General features: G+C 44.1%; 1 protein-coding gene across 2 annotated transcripts in view; it reads left to right on the forward strand.

Moving 5' to 3' along the window:
* Nucleotides 1–15,810, forward strand: part of KCNK13 (potassium two pore domain channel subfamily K member 13) — a 125,330-nt gene that overhangs the window by 48,363 nt on the left and 61,157 nt on the right. The gene's annotated exons all lie outside the window — the stretch shown is intronic.

A 15,810-nucleotide genomic window follows, 5' to 3' on the forward strand; every position in this document is an offset into this window, starting at 1 on the left:
AATCCCAGCACTTTGGGAGGCCCAGGCAGGCAGATCACGAGGTCAGGAGATCGAGACCATCCTGGCTAACACGGTGAAACCCTGTCTGTACTAAAAATACAAAAATATTAGCCGGGCATGGTGGCAGGTGCCTGTAGTCCCAGCTACTCGGGAGGCTGAGGCAGGAGCATGGCGTGAACCCGGAGGCGGAGCTTGCAGTGAGCCGAGATTGCGCCACTGCTCTCCACCCTGGGCGACAGAGCAAGACTCCGTCTCAAAAAAAAAAAAAAAAAAAGAATCCCTTATGAAGTTTGCCTCCTTCTAGACTTGTAAGATTATTAATTTCGTTCTTCAGTCTCTAGTGAGAATGTTTAATTTCTTTTCTAATAAAAAAATACCTATAGATGAAAAAAAAGAATTAGGTTCTAGGCTCAGATAAATGCAGACATGTATACATAAATATCCAGTGAGACATTTGGAAGTTGTACACGATGCAGGACTTCCTTTTCTTAACTTTTTTTTTTTTTTTTTTTTGAGGCGGAGTCTTGCTCTGACGCCCAGGCTGGAGTGCAGTGGTGTGATCTCGGCTCACTGCAAGCTCCACCTCCCAGGTTCACGCCATTCTCCTGCCTCAGCCTCCCGAGTAGCTGGGACTACAGGCGCCCGCCACCACGCCCGGCTAATTTTTTTGTATTTTTTAGTAGAGACGGGGTTTCACCGTGTTAGCCAGGATGGTCTCGATCTCCTGACCTCGTGATCCGCCTGCTTCAGCCTCCCAAAGTGCTGGGATTACAGGCGTGAGCCACAGTGCCTGGCCCTTTATTTTTTTTTTTTGAGAAAGGACTTGCTCTGTCACCCAGGCTGGAGTGCAGTGGTGCAATCACGGCTCACTGTAGCCTCAACCTCCCGGGCTCAGGTGATCCTCCCATTCAACCTCCCGAGCAGCTGAGACCACAGGCATGCACTACCACAACAAGCTAATTTTTGTATTTTTTGTAGAGACAGGATTTCGCCATTTTCCCAGGCTGGTCTCGAAATCCAAGACTCAAGTGATCCATCTGCCTCAGCCTCCCAAAGTGCTGGGATTATAGGCATGAACCACCTCACCTGGCCAGGATATTTATTTAATGTGCTGGACATGTAACAGCCCTACCCCCTCCACACTAAATGCCAATCATTGTGACAGCCAAACTACCTGCCCAACTCAAATTTCCTGAATGCCCTGTAGGGGCAGCGTTGCCCCTGTTGAGAACTGTCTTTAAGGAACCCAGAGGTGTGCTACTACAGCTTTAATGTGCGTGCAGATTACCAGCAAGACCGTATAAAAATGCACCTGAGCCGGTGCGGTGGCTCATGTCTGTAATCCCAGCACTTTGGGAGGCCAAGACGGGTGGATGACTTGAGGTCAGAAGTTCAAGACCAGCCTTGCCAACATGGTAAAACCCCGTCTCTACTAAAAATACAAAAATTAGCAAGACGTGGTGGCAGGCACCTGTAATCCCAGCTACTCGGGAGGCAGAAGTTGCAGTGAGTCGACATCATGCCACAGCACTCCAGCCTGGGCGACGGAGTGAGTCTTCGTCTCAAAAAAAAAAAAAAAAAAAGCATCTGATTCAGGAGCTCTGGAATGGGACCCAGGATTTTGCATTCCAGGTGATGCCACTACTGCTAGTCTGGAGCCACACTTTGAGTAGCAAGGACATAAGGAGTCTCATAGTGCCTCCTGAGCTAAGTGTCTGTGGATTCAGGGCATGTCTTTCTAAAGTGGCATGTCTTTGAGAACCACATACTATTGAATCTTCTGGGGTACTTACCAGATATGCATATCCCTGGCCAAGTGCGGTGGCTCACACCTGTAATCCCAGCACTTTGGGAGGCCGAGGTGGGCAGATCACCTGAGGTCAGGAGTTTGAGACCAGCCTGGCCAACATGGTGAAACCCCGTCTCTACTAAAAATACAAAAATTAGCTGGACGTGGTGGCAGGTGCCTGTAATCCCAGCTACTCAGGAGGCTGAGGCAGGAGAATTGCTTGAACTCGGGAGGCAGAGTTTGCAGTGAGCTGAGATGGCGCCATTGCACTCCAGCCTGGACGACAAGAGCAGGACTTTTGTCTCAAAAAAAAAAAAAAAAAAAATCCCTGAGTCTCTGAGTCTCACTCTGAACCCCCTGATCAGGAACTCCCTGCGTTAGCCTATTAATACATAATTCCCTGAATGTTGCCTTAAAGCCACTAAGTTGAGAACCCCAACTTCATTTCTAGACATCTCCAGATCTTGCGGATCTTTGCAAAACAAAGCTCTAGTTCTCCGTCCAAATCTCAGATTCTGTGCAAGTCAAGAAACTGCCCTGGGGTGTCAGATAGAGGATGGAGAGTTGGCCACCCACTGAGGTTCTGGAAATTTTCTATTTCTTGACTGGGTATTAGTTACAAAGATGCTCAAGCCACTTATACATTCATTCACTTTTTTCCCCGAATGTGTTACATTTCACATATACACAGAGAAGAGGACCTCTCCTTATTGGCTCTAGGAGATGTGGTTGATTAGCTCAGGGAAAGAATGAGGGGAATTGTTAGTTGTTACTCAAGCCCAATTATTGCCCAGCTGTGCCCTTTTGCTGTGAATTTCATTGATTCTAGTCTGGCAGTGGGAGAGGACAGTATGGAAGACAGTGAAATGTTCGCATTTGTTGTCCTGAGACCAAGCAGAAAGATGTTGACCTGCACGTCTTTGGAGAAGGTTATCTGGGGCATCTGGAGAAGGGGCTGAGCCCTTTCGTCTCTAGATGCAGAATGTCCCTCTCTGTGACAATACTGCCCCAGATGGCTTGGCCACAACAATAAGGCCACTTTCCCTCTGTGCAGGCAGTTGCTTACCATAGAGTATTACAGCTAAACCTTCTCTTGTGACTATTTTTTACCTAAATAAATAAGGTGACTGATTTCTTCAGGTGAATCGACTTCTCTAGTAATATTCTGGCCCCACCCCTTCCACGCATCCCTCACAGGTGGGTCACTGGGCCACACTCCAGGCTCTTAAGAGAGAATCCACTCCTCCCAGGGAGTCTAAGGATCCTAGGCTAGTTGTTCAGCAGAAAATCAACCTTGGGGCTGGCCCCACCCTGAACTTATATCCCAATTCTGGGAGCTGGGACGTCTTCTCTTAGATCAAGGCTCTGCCTCAACACCATGTCTGGTCCCTGTGTCTTTGCCTGGAATTCAGCCAAACATCCTGCTCTGCTCGTTCTCCTTGGCCCTTCTTACCTTTTTCTCACATTCCTGCACCGTCCTGCGTATCTCTAGCGATGCCATTTACGTTGTGTTCCGTGGGTAAGGCGGTGCTGCTGATATGCAGGGACTCCCACCCACCAAGGGAAGCTTTTAAAAAGTTTTTTTAAATGAAGCAGATCATTTCACTCACTTGACTCATCATCTATTCTTGCTCTGCTGGTTCATGTGTGAACACAAACATCCAGAAGAACTGGATGAGCAATACAGTTGATTCATGCCGGCCAGTAGAGCATCTCTAGAGTGTCTGAGAAGAGCCATTCAGTTCTTCCATGGCTCAACTAAAAACAATGCAAATCATCAATCTTGTAGTCGTCGCTGCAAATATCATTGGTAGAAAAAACACAAAAGGAAATATAATAGTTAAAATTGCAAGTCATAAAAAAAATTGTTGCAAATGAGAAACTACAGAAAGTAAACATGGTAAAGTTGAAAAGTACAACAACTGAACTGCAAAAAATTAAATGTGATAGAAAACTCAAATGAAGTAAAAGCAACAGAAGGAAAAATGCACATGGTAAAATTGTTTTTTTTAATCAATAGAAGGATCACATCTTGGCAAATCTGGATATGCACAATTTGACTCAGGAAAATTGATCTTGGTGGAAATGTGATCATCCAAGGAAACTCAGATTGTCAAAAACCATGAGGGACAGCATTCATATAGACAAAAAGTAATTGATGAACCAAATATTTTTGGTAAAATTTATTGTAAAAAAAAATCTGTTGAAAAGATTTTTTTTTTTTTTTTTTTTTTTGAGACAGGGTCTTGCTCTGTCGCCCAGGGTGGAGGGCAGTGGTGTCATCACAGCTCATTGCAGCTTCATCGTTTTGGGCTCAAGCAATCCTTTCACCCCAACCTCCTGAGTAGTTGGGACCACAGATGTGTGCCACCATGCCCTGCTAATTTTTTATATTTTTTGTAGAGACAGGGTTTTGCCATATTGCCCAGGCGAGGCTTGTCTTTAACTCCTGAGCTCAAGCAATCTTCTCTCCCCAGCCTCCTAAAGTGCTAGGATTACAGGCATGAGCCATTGCACCTGGTTGAAAAGTTTTTTTTTTTTTAAATGGAAAAACATGGTACTGGTTTACCTGCATGGAAAAATTGTTGAAAGAATTAAAGTAGCTTGTAATGGAATTCACTGAGGAAAAGACTGTCTCAATAAAATTTCTTCAGTGGTAAAATTTGGACGAAAATATATATTCATAAAGACAAAACAAAAATGTTTTTAAGTTTAAAGCACCAATTGAATCAAATAGAGTGTCTGAAAATGGTGGGGTACAAATGAAACCTGATGACTGAATCAATGCACCATCTTCAATTGGATCCTGGAGCAGAAAAAGGACGTTGATGAAAAATAGGTGAAATCCAAATGAACTCTGGAGTTTAGTGGGTAGTAACGTACTAATGGTGGTGTTTTGAGTTTTGACCCATGTGCCATGGTAAGGTAAGATCTTAATATTAGAAGAAACTGAGAGGGGCCAGGCACGGTGGCTCATGCCTGTAATCCCAGCACTTTGGGAGGCCAAGCTGGGAGGATCATCTGAGGTCAGGCATTCCAGACCAGCCTGACCAACATGGTGAAACCCCGTCTCTACTAAAAATACAAAAATTAGCCAAGCATGGTGGCATGTGCCTGTAGTCCCAGCTACTTGGGAGGCTGAGGCAGGAGAATCTCTTGAACCCAGGAGGCGGAGTTTGCAGTGAGCCAAGATTGCGCCACTGAACTCCAGCCTGGAGGACAGAGTGAGACTCTGTCTCAAAAGAAGACGAAGAAAAAAAAAAAGAACGAAAGAAAAAGAAACCTAGAGGGATGTACAAGAACTTTCTGTACTAGCTTTGCAACTTTTCTGTAAGTCTAAAATTATTTCCTAAAGTATGATGGGGTCAAAATGCCCTAGACCAAAGAAAAAGCAAACTCAAATTTTCATTGCAGCTCTTCCTTGAGTACCTTGGCTCACTTCCCAGTGGATCCCCTTAGCTGTGCCAATTTATTTCCAATTTCTATCTAGAGCATCATAGTTGTTGCCGCCCTTCATGGACTTGTGTGTACTTCAAGCCATCTGCCCCTCCCCACGTATCTATACTCAGGCTCCAGACAGCTTCCTGTTGTTTCTCTCTGCACCCAGACCCCCTTGGACTTCTCTGGGTGTAGACCAGGGTGCTCAAACTTGGCTGCACATTGGAATCACCTGAGGAGCTTTAACAACTACTGACGTCTCTTTGACCCTCGCAGAGATTCTGATTTAAGTGGTCTGGGGCATGACCTCAGCTTCGAGATTTTAAAACCTCTGCAGGTGATTCTAAGGGGCAGCCAAGTTTGAGAAAATGGTGTCAACCTAACTAGAAATTCCTTCGTTCCTGGGAAAGCCCGGTTAAGCCTGGCCTTAATTACAGCAGACCTTCCCCATTCTCAGGACCACGGACGGAGGTCACCTGCGTTCTAAGGTAGATGCTTGCACATGTATATTGCTCCCAATCTTTTTTCATGTATGTTAATTACAGCCTCTGGGCAGGGATTTTGTTCCATGCATCTTTGTGTCTCCACCACCAGGAGGTGTACGCTCCTGATTCTCTGGGTGTTCCTGTGCATCATCCTTGAGAGTGAGACCTAGGTTGTTGGTTTCTCTCCTGGAAAGAGATGGCAGTGGCTGTCCTGAGGGATTTCATTGCTAGTTGAGCATCACCGGTGCTCACCAGGTAGCAGCCTCGCAGCGTGGGTTTCCCCTTCTGCTAGGTGGCCCCTCTTTCTGCATGCAGGTGCAGGTTCACCTCTCTTTCTTTGCAGAGCAGAGACTTTGGAGTGCCCTCCAACTGTGGCCTGGGCAAAACTAGCTCTCTTGTTGCATTTAAATCCAAAGTCCGATCCAAATCACTTCTACCAACCCAGTGCAGATTCTGGCAACCAGGAGGAATTGCACCTTCAAAATTTTGGGACTGGGACCTGGTCTCGTTTCAGCTCCTGATTGTAAGTGGTCCCAAACACAGAGAGGAGTTTTGGGGTTTCGTTGTTTTGGGGTTTTGTTGGTTGGTTTGTTTATAACAGCAGTAGATGGACCCTTCCCCAGAGCGACTGAGTGTGAACCTCTGAAGGGTAATTACTGGGGATCTGAGTGGTAAACGTTCCTCACATGATTCTGGAAGAGCCAGCCCGCTCCTGCTGGTCACTGGGCTCCACTGGGAACTGCATCACCACAAAGCACCAAGGGCCCTAATTCAGAACTGGGGGATCCCCAAAAAAAATCTCCTGTGAAACTTACAAAGAAGTCCTGCCCAAGCCTCATCCTGGAGAGTTGGAGTCAGAAGGTTCCAGGTGGTGCTGAACATCTTGTGTTTTATAAACTCCACATTCAATTCAGATGTCTGACCCAGGGGCCCTTTCTGTAAAGGGCCAGCCAGCAAATATTTCAGGCTTGCCGACTATATGGTCTCTGTTGCAACTGCTCAACTTTGCGACTGTAGCCTGAAAGCAGCCATGAGTTTACATAAATGAACATGCATGGGTGGGTTCCAATAACGTGTTATTAAAAAAAAGAAAACAAAAAACAGGCAACAGGCCGATCTAGGTTGTGGGCCATGGTTTGTCCACCCTGATAAAACCACCTGGGGAGCTATAATGTGTTCTTTTATGCCCAGGCAATTAAATCAGAATCTCTGTGGGTGGTGCCCAGGCATTGGTATTTATTAAAAGCTCTTCAGGTGATTTTCAATCAGCCAGGATTAAGAACCACTGCTGTAATGCATGGTCATTGCACTACTCATTCTAAGGAGCAGCTCTTGCTCTGATACAGTGTTTAAACTGCTCCAGAAGGTTCTGTGTTTCTTTGTGTGTTTGTTTGCTTGCTTTGTTTTCATTAAATGGAATGATTCCAAGCATATTTTTCTATGCCTGCCTGCCAAAAAAAATTTTATTGAGATATGACCCATATACAGTCAAGGATATAAATCTTAAGTATACAACTTGATGAATTTTTACATTTATTGTTTGCACTCTTCTTCACATATATCGTAGCCACATAACCACACAGGTAGAAACATAAGAACACTCAAAGGAGTCCTTTTTTCCCTTCCCAGGCAATAGTCTCCTGAAGATGTTTGAAGCCTGCCTTTAAATCTGTCTTCTGTCTGAATGGCTGTCACTAAGTCACCAAGTATTTGGCAATTTGCTCATAAATATTCTCGGCATTATGGGGGCAAAAACAAGCATGGCTGTGGTTGAGATTTTCTATTGCACAGTTTAGTTATAAACTATTGCACAGTTACAGCAATTTTCAGTTGCTATGGCAGACCGCATCCCTGAAAAGGAAGTTCCGTGTGCCCTGTTGGCTCATGTATATCAGGGGACAATGAGGGCTGTCAAGCAGCAAGCAGCCTGTAAGCAGCAGGCCCCGGCTAGGTCAGCTCATCAAACCTCCATGGATGCTTTGGGAAAGGAGACAAGCCCAAGTGGATTTAGACCGCTCATTACAACATAGCAGGCAGCGTGAGCTTCGGGTTTGCAAAGGTTCCCCTTGCCCCACAATTCCCAGGAGGCCATGCACAGCAGGCAAGGTGAATGCAGCATACCCCACGGGTCTGTGTCACAACTGCTCAGGAAATCCCCAGTCTTACAAGGGGTTGCAAGCAAATGCACTCATCTTTTCTCCTACTGGGAGATATTACCCTTATTTTTTTAATTGAGGGGAAATGTGCATACATAAATTAACCACGTCAAAATACAGTAATTCCTCCCTTATCTTTAGAGAATCTATTTCAAGACCCCAGGCGGATGGTTCAAGCCTCAGATACTACTGAACCCTATATGATACTGTGTTTCCTGTACATACGTATCTATAATAACGTTTAATTTATAAGGCACAGTAAGAGATTAACAACAATAACTAAGAATAAAATATAACAATTATAACAATAGCCAGCATCACTACTGTCATGCTTCTGAGCCATTGTTAAGAAAAAGAAGGGTGACTTGATACAAGCACTGCAGCAGTGGATCTGATAGCCTAGATGGTTACTCATTGACTCAGGGGCAGCAGTGTATACAGCTGGACAAAGGGATGAACATGTCTGAAGTGAGACAGAGTGGGACAGTGAGAGGTCTCATCATGCTCCTTAGAACGGCACTCAATTTAAAACTTAGGAATTGGGCTGGGTGCAGTGGCTCACACCTGTAATCCCAGCACTTTGGGAGGCTGAGGAAGGGGGATCACCTGAGGTCAGGAGTTTGAGACCAGCCTGGCCAACATGATGAAACCCCATCTCTACTCAAAATACAAAAATTAGCCAGGCGTGGTGGCGTGCGCCTGTAGTCCCAGCTACTCGGGAGGCCGAGGCAAGAGAATCGCTTGAACCCAGGAGGTGGAGGCTGCAGTGAACCGAGATTGCACCATTGCACTCCAGCCTGGGCAAGACAGAGCGAGACTCTGTCTCAAAAAAAAAAAATTAGGAATTGTTTATTTCTGGAATTTTTCATTTAATATTTTGGACCATAGTTGACCACAGGTAACTGAAACCTCAGAAAGCAAAACCTTACGTAAGGGGGGACCACTTGTATACAATGAAGTGGTACTTAGTACATTCACAGTGTTGTGCACCCATTACCTCTATCTAGTTCCAAAGCATTTTTATTGCCCCCAGTGAAAACCTCATACCACTTGAATGGTTGCTCCTCATTTACTCTTCCCTTCAGCCCCTGGCAACTACCAACTTGTTTTCTGTCTGTATAGATTTATCTATCCTAGACAGTTCTCATTAAATGGAATCCTTCAATATGTGACCTTTGTGTCTGGCTCCGTTTCTTACCCACACAACAGGTGGGTTCGATTGCTTGGCCAGTGACAGCTCAATGACTACAACCAAGGAGGACTTAACAAAGAGATTTTATTACTTGCAGCAAGTAAGAAGAACATTGGGATAGTTCCCAAAGCAGTGCCTCCCCAAATAATGGTGAAAACAGGGCTTTTATTGGGCTGGTAGCTGAGTCATTGTACGTAAAGGTAGAGTAAATGCAATGAAGGCACCGTCACCGATCATGCTTCTACATATGTGTATAGGAAATGGTGAATAAACAAGCTCTTCCCTGGGAGGAGAGTTTAGTATGGTAATGAGGGGAGTTGGGCAAAGTTCATCTCCAACCCAGGCATCTCTGGATCCAACCCATGTTTGTTTTCTAGGGCTGAGTTTCTTCCTGGAACTTTTTTGAAACATCAAGAACTTAAGATGCAACAGTTACAAGTATGTTCTTTTTCACAGTGCATACCCAAAATTCCAGGATTCTGGGTTACACTTTCACTTAGCTCAATGTTTTCAAGGTTTATCCACATTGTAGCATGATTCAGTGCTTTATAGTTTATGGACATGTGAGTTTCCACCTTTTGGCTTTTATGAATAGTGCTGCTATGGACATTCGTGTACATGTATTTGTTTGAGTACTTGTTTTCAATATTTTTGGATATTTAAGAGTAGAATTGCTGGGTTATATGATAATCCTGTTTAACTTTTTGAGGAACTGCCATACCGTTTTCCACAACAACTGCAACATCTTACATCCCCACAGGAATGCACGAGAGTTCCAGTTTCCCTGCATCCTGGCCAACACTTGTTATTTTCATTTTTAAAAATAACCAAAATCAGACCTGAACTGAAGGAAAGTAGAGGCATGAAAAACCATTCAAAAGATCAACAAATCCAGGAGTTGGTTTTTTGAAAAAATTACCAAGATAGATAGTCCACTAGCTAGACTAATAAAGAAGAAAAGAGAGAAGATCCAAATAAACACAACTAGAAATGGCAAAGAGGATGTTACCACTGACCCCACAGAAATAAAAATAACAATCAGAAACTGCTTTGAACACCTGTATGCACACAAACTAGGAAACCTAAAGAAGATGGATACTTTCCTGGACACATACATCCTCCTAAGACTAAACCAGGAAGAAACTGATTCCCTGTACAGACCAATAACAAGCTCCAAAATTGAATCAGTAATAAATAGCCTACCAACCAAAAAAAAGCACAGGACCAGATGGATTCACAGCTGAATTCTACCAGATGTACAAAGAAGAGCTGGTAACATTCCTACTGAAACTATTCCAAAATATTGAGGAGGAAGGACTCCTCCCCAATTCATTCTATGAGGCCAGGGTCATTCTGATACCAAAACCTGGCAGAGATGCAACAAAAAAAGAAAACTTCAGGTTAATATCCTTGATTAACATTGATGCAAAAATCCTCAATAAAATACCTGTAAACTGAATCCAGCAGCACATCAAAAACTAATCCACCACGATCAAGTAGGCTTCATTTCTGGGATGCAAGGTTGGTTCAACATATGCAAATCAATAAATAATCATCACATAAACAGAACTAGTTACTAGAAAAATGCAAATTAAAACCACAGAGATATACCAGTTCATACCCACTAGGATGGCTGTCATTTTCTGTTTATTTATTTATTTAGAGACCAAGTCTCACCCTGTTGCCCAGGCTGGAGTGCAGTGGCATGATCTTGGCTCACTGCAAGCTCCGCCTCCCAGGTTCAAGCAATTCTCCTGCCTCAGCCTCCCAGGTAGCTAGGATTACAGGCACCCAACACCATGCCTGGCTAATATTTGTATTTTTAGTAGAGAGAAGGTTTCACCATGTTGGCCAGGCTGGTCTTGAACTCCTGACCTCAAGTGATCTGCCCACCTTGGCATCGCAAAGTGCTGGAATTATAGGTGTGGAGCACTGCACCTGGCCTTCTGTTTATTTTTTAACTTAAAAAAAAATTTAGGTTCAGGGGTACATGTGCAGGTTTGTTATATAAGTAAATTTGTGTCACAGGAGTTTTTTGTACAAATTATTTCATCACCCAGGTACTAAGACTGGTACTCAATAGTTATTTTTTTCTGCTCCTCTCCCTCCTCCCACTCTGCACCCTCAAGTAGGCCCCAGTGTCTGTTGTTCCCCTGTCTGTGTCCATGTGTTCTCATCATTTAGCTCCCACTTATAAGTGACAACATGCAGCATTTGGTTTTCTGTTGCTGTGTTAATTTGCTAAGGATAATGGCCTCCAGCTCCATCTATGTTCCCACAAAAGATGTGATCTTATTCTTTTTATGACTGCATAGTATTCCATATGTGATGTGTGTGTGTCTGTGCACTATTCCAGTGAGGATGACCAAGTCTCCCCACAAGAGTTTACTTTGAGTTTTATCTACTGTGTTAGTCCGTTCTTACGCTGCTATAAAGAACTGCCTGAGATTGGGTAACTTATAAAGAAAGGAGGTTTAATTGGCTCACAGTTCTAAGTGGCTGGGGAGGCCTCAGGAAACTTACACTCATGGTGGAAGGGGAAGCAAACACGTCCTTCTTCACATGGTGGCAGGACAGAGAAGTGAGTGCCAGCAGGGAAAATGTCAGACGCTTATAAAACCATCAGATCTTGTGAGAACTCACTCACTATCATGAGAACGGCATGGGGGCAACTGCCCCGCATGATTCATTTACCTCCCACTGGGTGCCTCCCACGATCTATGGGATTATGGGATTAAAATTTACGATGAGATTTGGGTGGGGACACAAAGCCAAATCACATCATTCTGCCCCTGGCCCCTCCCAAATCTCATGTCCTCACATTTCAAAACACAATCATGCCCTTTCAACAGGCCCTCAAAGTCTTAACTCATTCCAGCATTAGCCCAAAAGTCCAAGTCCAAAATTTCATCTGAGACAAGGCAAGTCTCTTCTGCCTATGAGCCCATAAAATCAAAAGCAAGTTAGTTACTTCCTAGATACAAGGGGGGTACAGAATTGGATAAATACACCCATTGCAGTCTGTAGCTTGGGAGGTTATTGCAGTTGTTGAGGGAGAGATGGTGGTGGCATTGGCTATAGGAGAAATGGACTGACTGGAGGATGATTTGGAGTCCATTGTCACTAGGACTTGAAGGACTGAACATGACAATGAGGGTGAGGGAGGCAACCAGCCGACGTCTAGGTTTCTGGCTCACTACCGAGGTAGGAACTGCTATGGAGAGCATGCTGCAAAGAATAAGAATAATATTTGTGCCTTATCAGAATTGCCCGTTTATGTAAATATTGACTTTCATCGACAGGTTTCTGTTAAATTAATTAAGAAGAATGTTTTGTAACAGGGATAGAAGAGAAGTTGCTGAAGCAGCACTTGGCAGCCTCTGTCCTCTGCCTCCCTGTAAGCACCGTGGCTTCCTTAGGATGTGTTTTACACCCACATCAGGAAAACCTTCTGGGGAGGGATGTTGTTACGCCGCGGCAATGTCATTAGCTAAATGGTGTTTGATCATTCCCAAGCATTGTAATGGGATAGCTGAATCCTTAAGCAAAATAGGTCTCCTGGGTCCTGTTTCTGTTCTTTATTGTTGGCTGTTTTATATTAACTCTATTTTCTCCCATGATAAATGTAGTATATGCTCATTATAGAAAAAAGTCAGGAGCCCAGAGCAGCAAAGGTCAGAAGGGAAATCACTCATCGCCCACCGTTAAGGCACCCACTTTATTAGTACCTTGTTGGATTGCCTTTGAGCCTTACCTTTATGCTTTTTATTTTATTTTATTTTTTTTGAGACAGTCTCGCTCTGTCGCCAAGGCTGAAGTACAGTGGCACAATCTCAGCTCACTGCAACCTCTGCCTCCCAGGTTCAAGTGATTTTCCTGCCTCAGCCTCCTGAGTAGCTGGAATTACAGGCGTGCAACACCACGCCTGGCTAATATTTGTATTTTTAGTAGAGATGGAGTTTCACCATGTTGGCTAGGCTGATCTCGAACCGCTGACCTCAAGTGATCTGCCTGCCTCTGCCTCCCAAAGTGCTGAGATTACAGGTGTGAGCCACCATGCCCAGCAGATGCATTTTTAACCCGTATATTTTATATCTTTTCCTTAAGAAACTGCCATCATGTAAACGTTTTCCACAATTTTAATAGCTCCATCATAGTCTATGATGGGCATGTACTATATTTTATTTGTCCCCCCTTACTGGACATTTAGATTTTCACTGTTTTTTTCAGTTATATATAATGCTATAAGTAATCTACTTATGGATAAAACTATTTCTGTATTTAGCAGCTTTTCCTCAGAAGTGAGTAACAGAAGTGAATTTTCTGGATAATAGGGCATGAATATTTTAAAGACTTTTCACCCATAATTTTTTTTTTTTTTTTTTTAGACAGAGTCTTACTCTGTCACCCAGGCTGGAGTGTAGTGGCGCAATCTGAGCTCACTGCCACCTCCACCTCCCGGGTTCAAGCGATTCTCCTGCCTCAGCCTCAGCCTCAGGCTGAGAATTCCCAGCCTGTAGCTGGGAATACAGGTGCCTGTCACCACACCCGGCTAAATTTTTTTTTTGTATTTTTAGTAGACAGGGTTTCACCATGTTGGCCAGGGTAGCCTCAAACTCCTGACCTCAGTTCACCCATAATTTGACATTGCTTTGCAAAAGGGTTGTACTCACTTACTGTTTAAGGATGGAGTGTGAAATTGTTGAGTTTTGTTTGCGACATGATATTCACAAACTGGCCCGAGGCACTCAATGAACATGAAAAAAAAGGGAGAAACTAACTTGGAGGAGACCAAAGGTATTATAAAACTAATTTTTAAAATATAGCTGAGCTGATAGAAGAAAAGGTTTGCATGGTTTGCTCTGTGACATTGTTCATTCATTCAGTACGTACCTAATAAGCCTTCATATCCAAATCAAAATCAGGCAGGCTGTGGAAAGATCTGGGTAGATTTCCCAGCACGGTTCCGTCACACACTATCTCAGCACTCTCATGGAGTGGCATTTTTCAGATGAAGACTCCGAAGCTTGTTAACTTAGCCAAGATCACATGGCCAATTAGTGGCAGAGCTGGGACATAAGCCCAGGGTTACAGCTGCTTTAATTGTATTTATTGAACTATAGCTATATTCAAACAGCCTGATAAGCATCCGGGAAATGAAGGTGAGAAAGCAAGTCCCACCCCTAGGAACTTGCACTCACTGAGGAAGCTCAAAGGCACCTGGTACTTCAAATCTGTATCAGTCGGCTAGGGCAGCCATAACCAAGCCACTGGGTGGCTTAAACAGCAGAAATTTATTTTCCTACAGTTCTGAAGGCTGGAAGTTTGAGATCAAGGTATCAGCAGGATTGGTCTCATCTGAGACCTCTCTCCTTGGCTTGCAGGTGACTGCCTTCTGCCTCTGTCTCCATGTGGTCTTCCCTCCGTGTGTGTCTGGGTCCTGATCTCCTTTTCTTATAAGGACACCAGCCAGATTGGATTAGGGCCCACACTAAGGATCTTGTTTTCATTTAAGTACCTCCTTAAAGACCCTGTCTCCAAATACAGTCACATTCTGAGGTACTGTCAGGTTAGGACTTTGACACAGAAATTTGGGGTGGACACAATTTAGTCCATAACAGAAGGCAATAGAATGAGAAAAGTTGCCAGTCCTCGTTTGTGAGATATGGCTATTATTATTAGTAGTAGTATTTTTGAGACAGAGTCTCATTCTGTTGCTCAGACTGGAGTGCAGTGGCATGATCATGGCTCACTGCAGCCTCAAACTCCTGAGCTCAAATGTTCCTCCTGACTCAGCCTCCCATGTAGCTGGGACGATAGCCATGCACCACCACACCTGGCTAATTAAAAGAAAAATTTCTGTAGAGATGGGGTCTCACTGTGTTGCCCAGGCTGAGACAGGGCTAATTCTAAGCCAGTGACTCAACCCCAGCTGCCCTTTCAAATCACCTGGGTGGTTTTTAACAGATAGCAATGCCTCCAGAGATTCTGACTTAATTGGTCTCTGAGGGGCCTTGGCATAGATATTTTGTAAAAGCTCCTTGCTGATTCTAATATGTACCCAGGACCAAGAACCTTGTTTCACTGAAATGCCAAAGAGAAATCTGAGCTGCTTTCATTATCCTACACTGTCATGCTTTCTGCCCAGCAAACAATTAGTTTTTCATGGATAGGATACTTTCTAATCAGCAAAATATCAGCACCGCAGCAGAACTGTGCGTCTCCGGTTAATGTGCACTCAGCTCTCAGTGTTCTTTAGCTCTTTCATTCATTAAAGTCATTAGTCTTTTGTTGAATGCCTGTGATATGTAGACACTGTGCTGATGGAATAGGCCAAATAATGGCCCCTGCCCCAAGACAGGTTCCATTCCCTGGAACCTGTGAATAGGGAGATTATCCTGCATTCTCCAGGTACACTCAACTTAATCACATGAGGTCTTAAAAGCAGAGAATCTTTCCTAGCAGAGGTCAGAGAAATATAATAAAGGCAGAAGAGATTCAAAGCATGAAATGGATCACACCCACCATTGCTGCCTTTTAGATAGAGAAAGAGGATCCCCAGCTAGGGAATGTGGGCAGCTTCAATAAGCCAGGAACTGGAGCTGGCAATAGCCTTCAGCTGATAGCCCACAAGGAAACGGGGACCTTGGTCCTGCAACCACAAGGAATTGAATTCTGTGGGCAACCTGAATGAGCAAGGAAGTTATTCTCGCCTAAGATCTCTGGGAAGAAGGCAGCCCTGCGGACAGC

The sequence above is a fragment of the Pan troglodytes genome, chromosome 15, assembly GCF_028858775.2.
Source record: "Pan troglodytes isolate AG18354 chromosome 15, NHGRI_mPanTro3-v2.0_pri, whole genome shotgun sequence".
NCBI lineage: Eukaryota > Metazoa > Chordata > Mammalia > Primates > Hominidae > Pan > Pan troglodytes.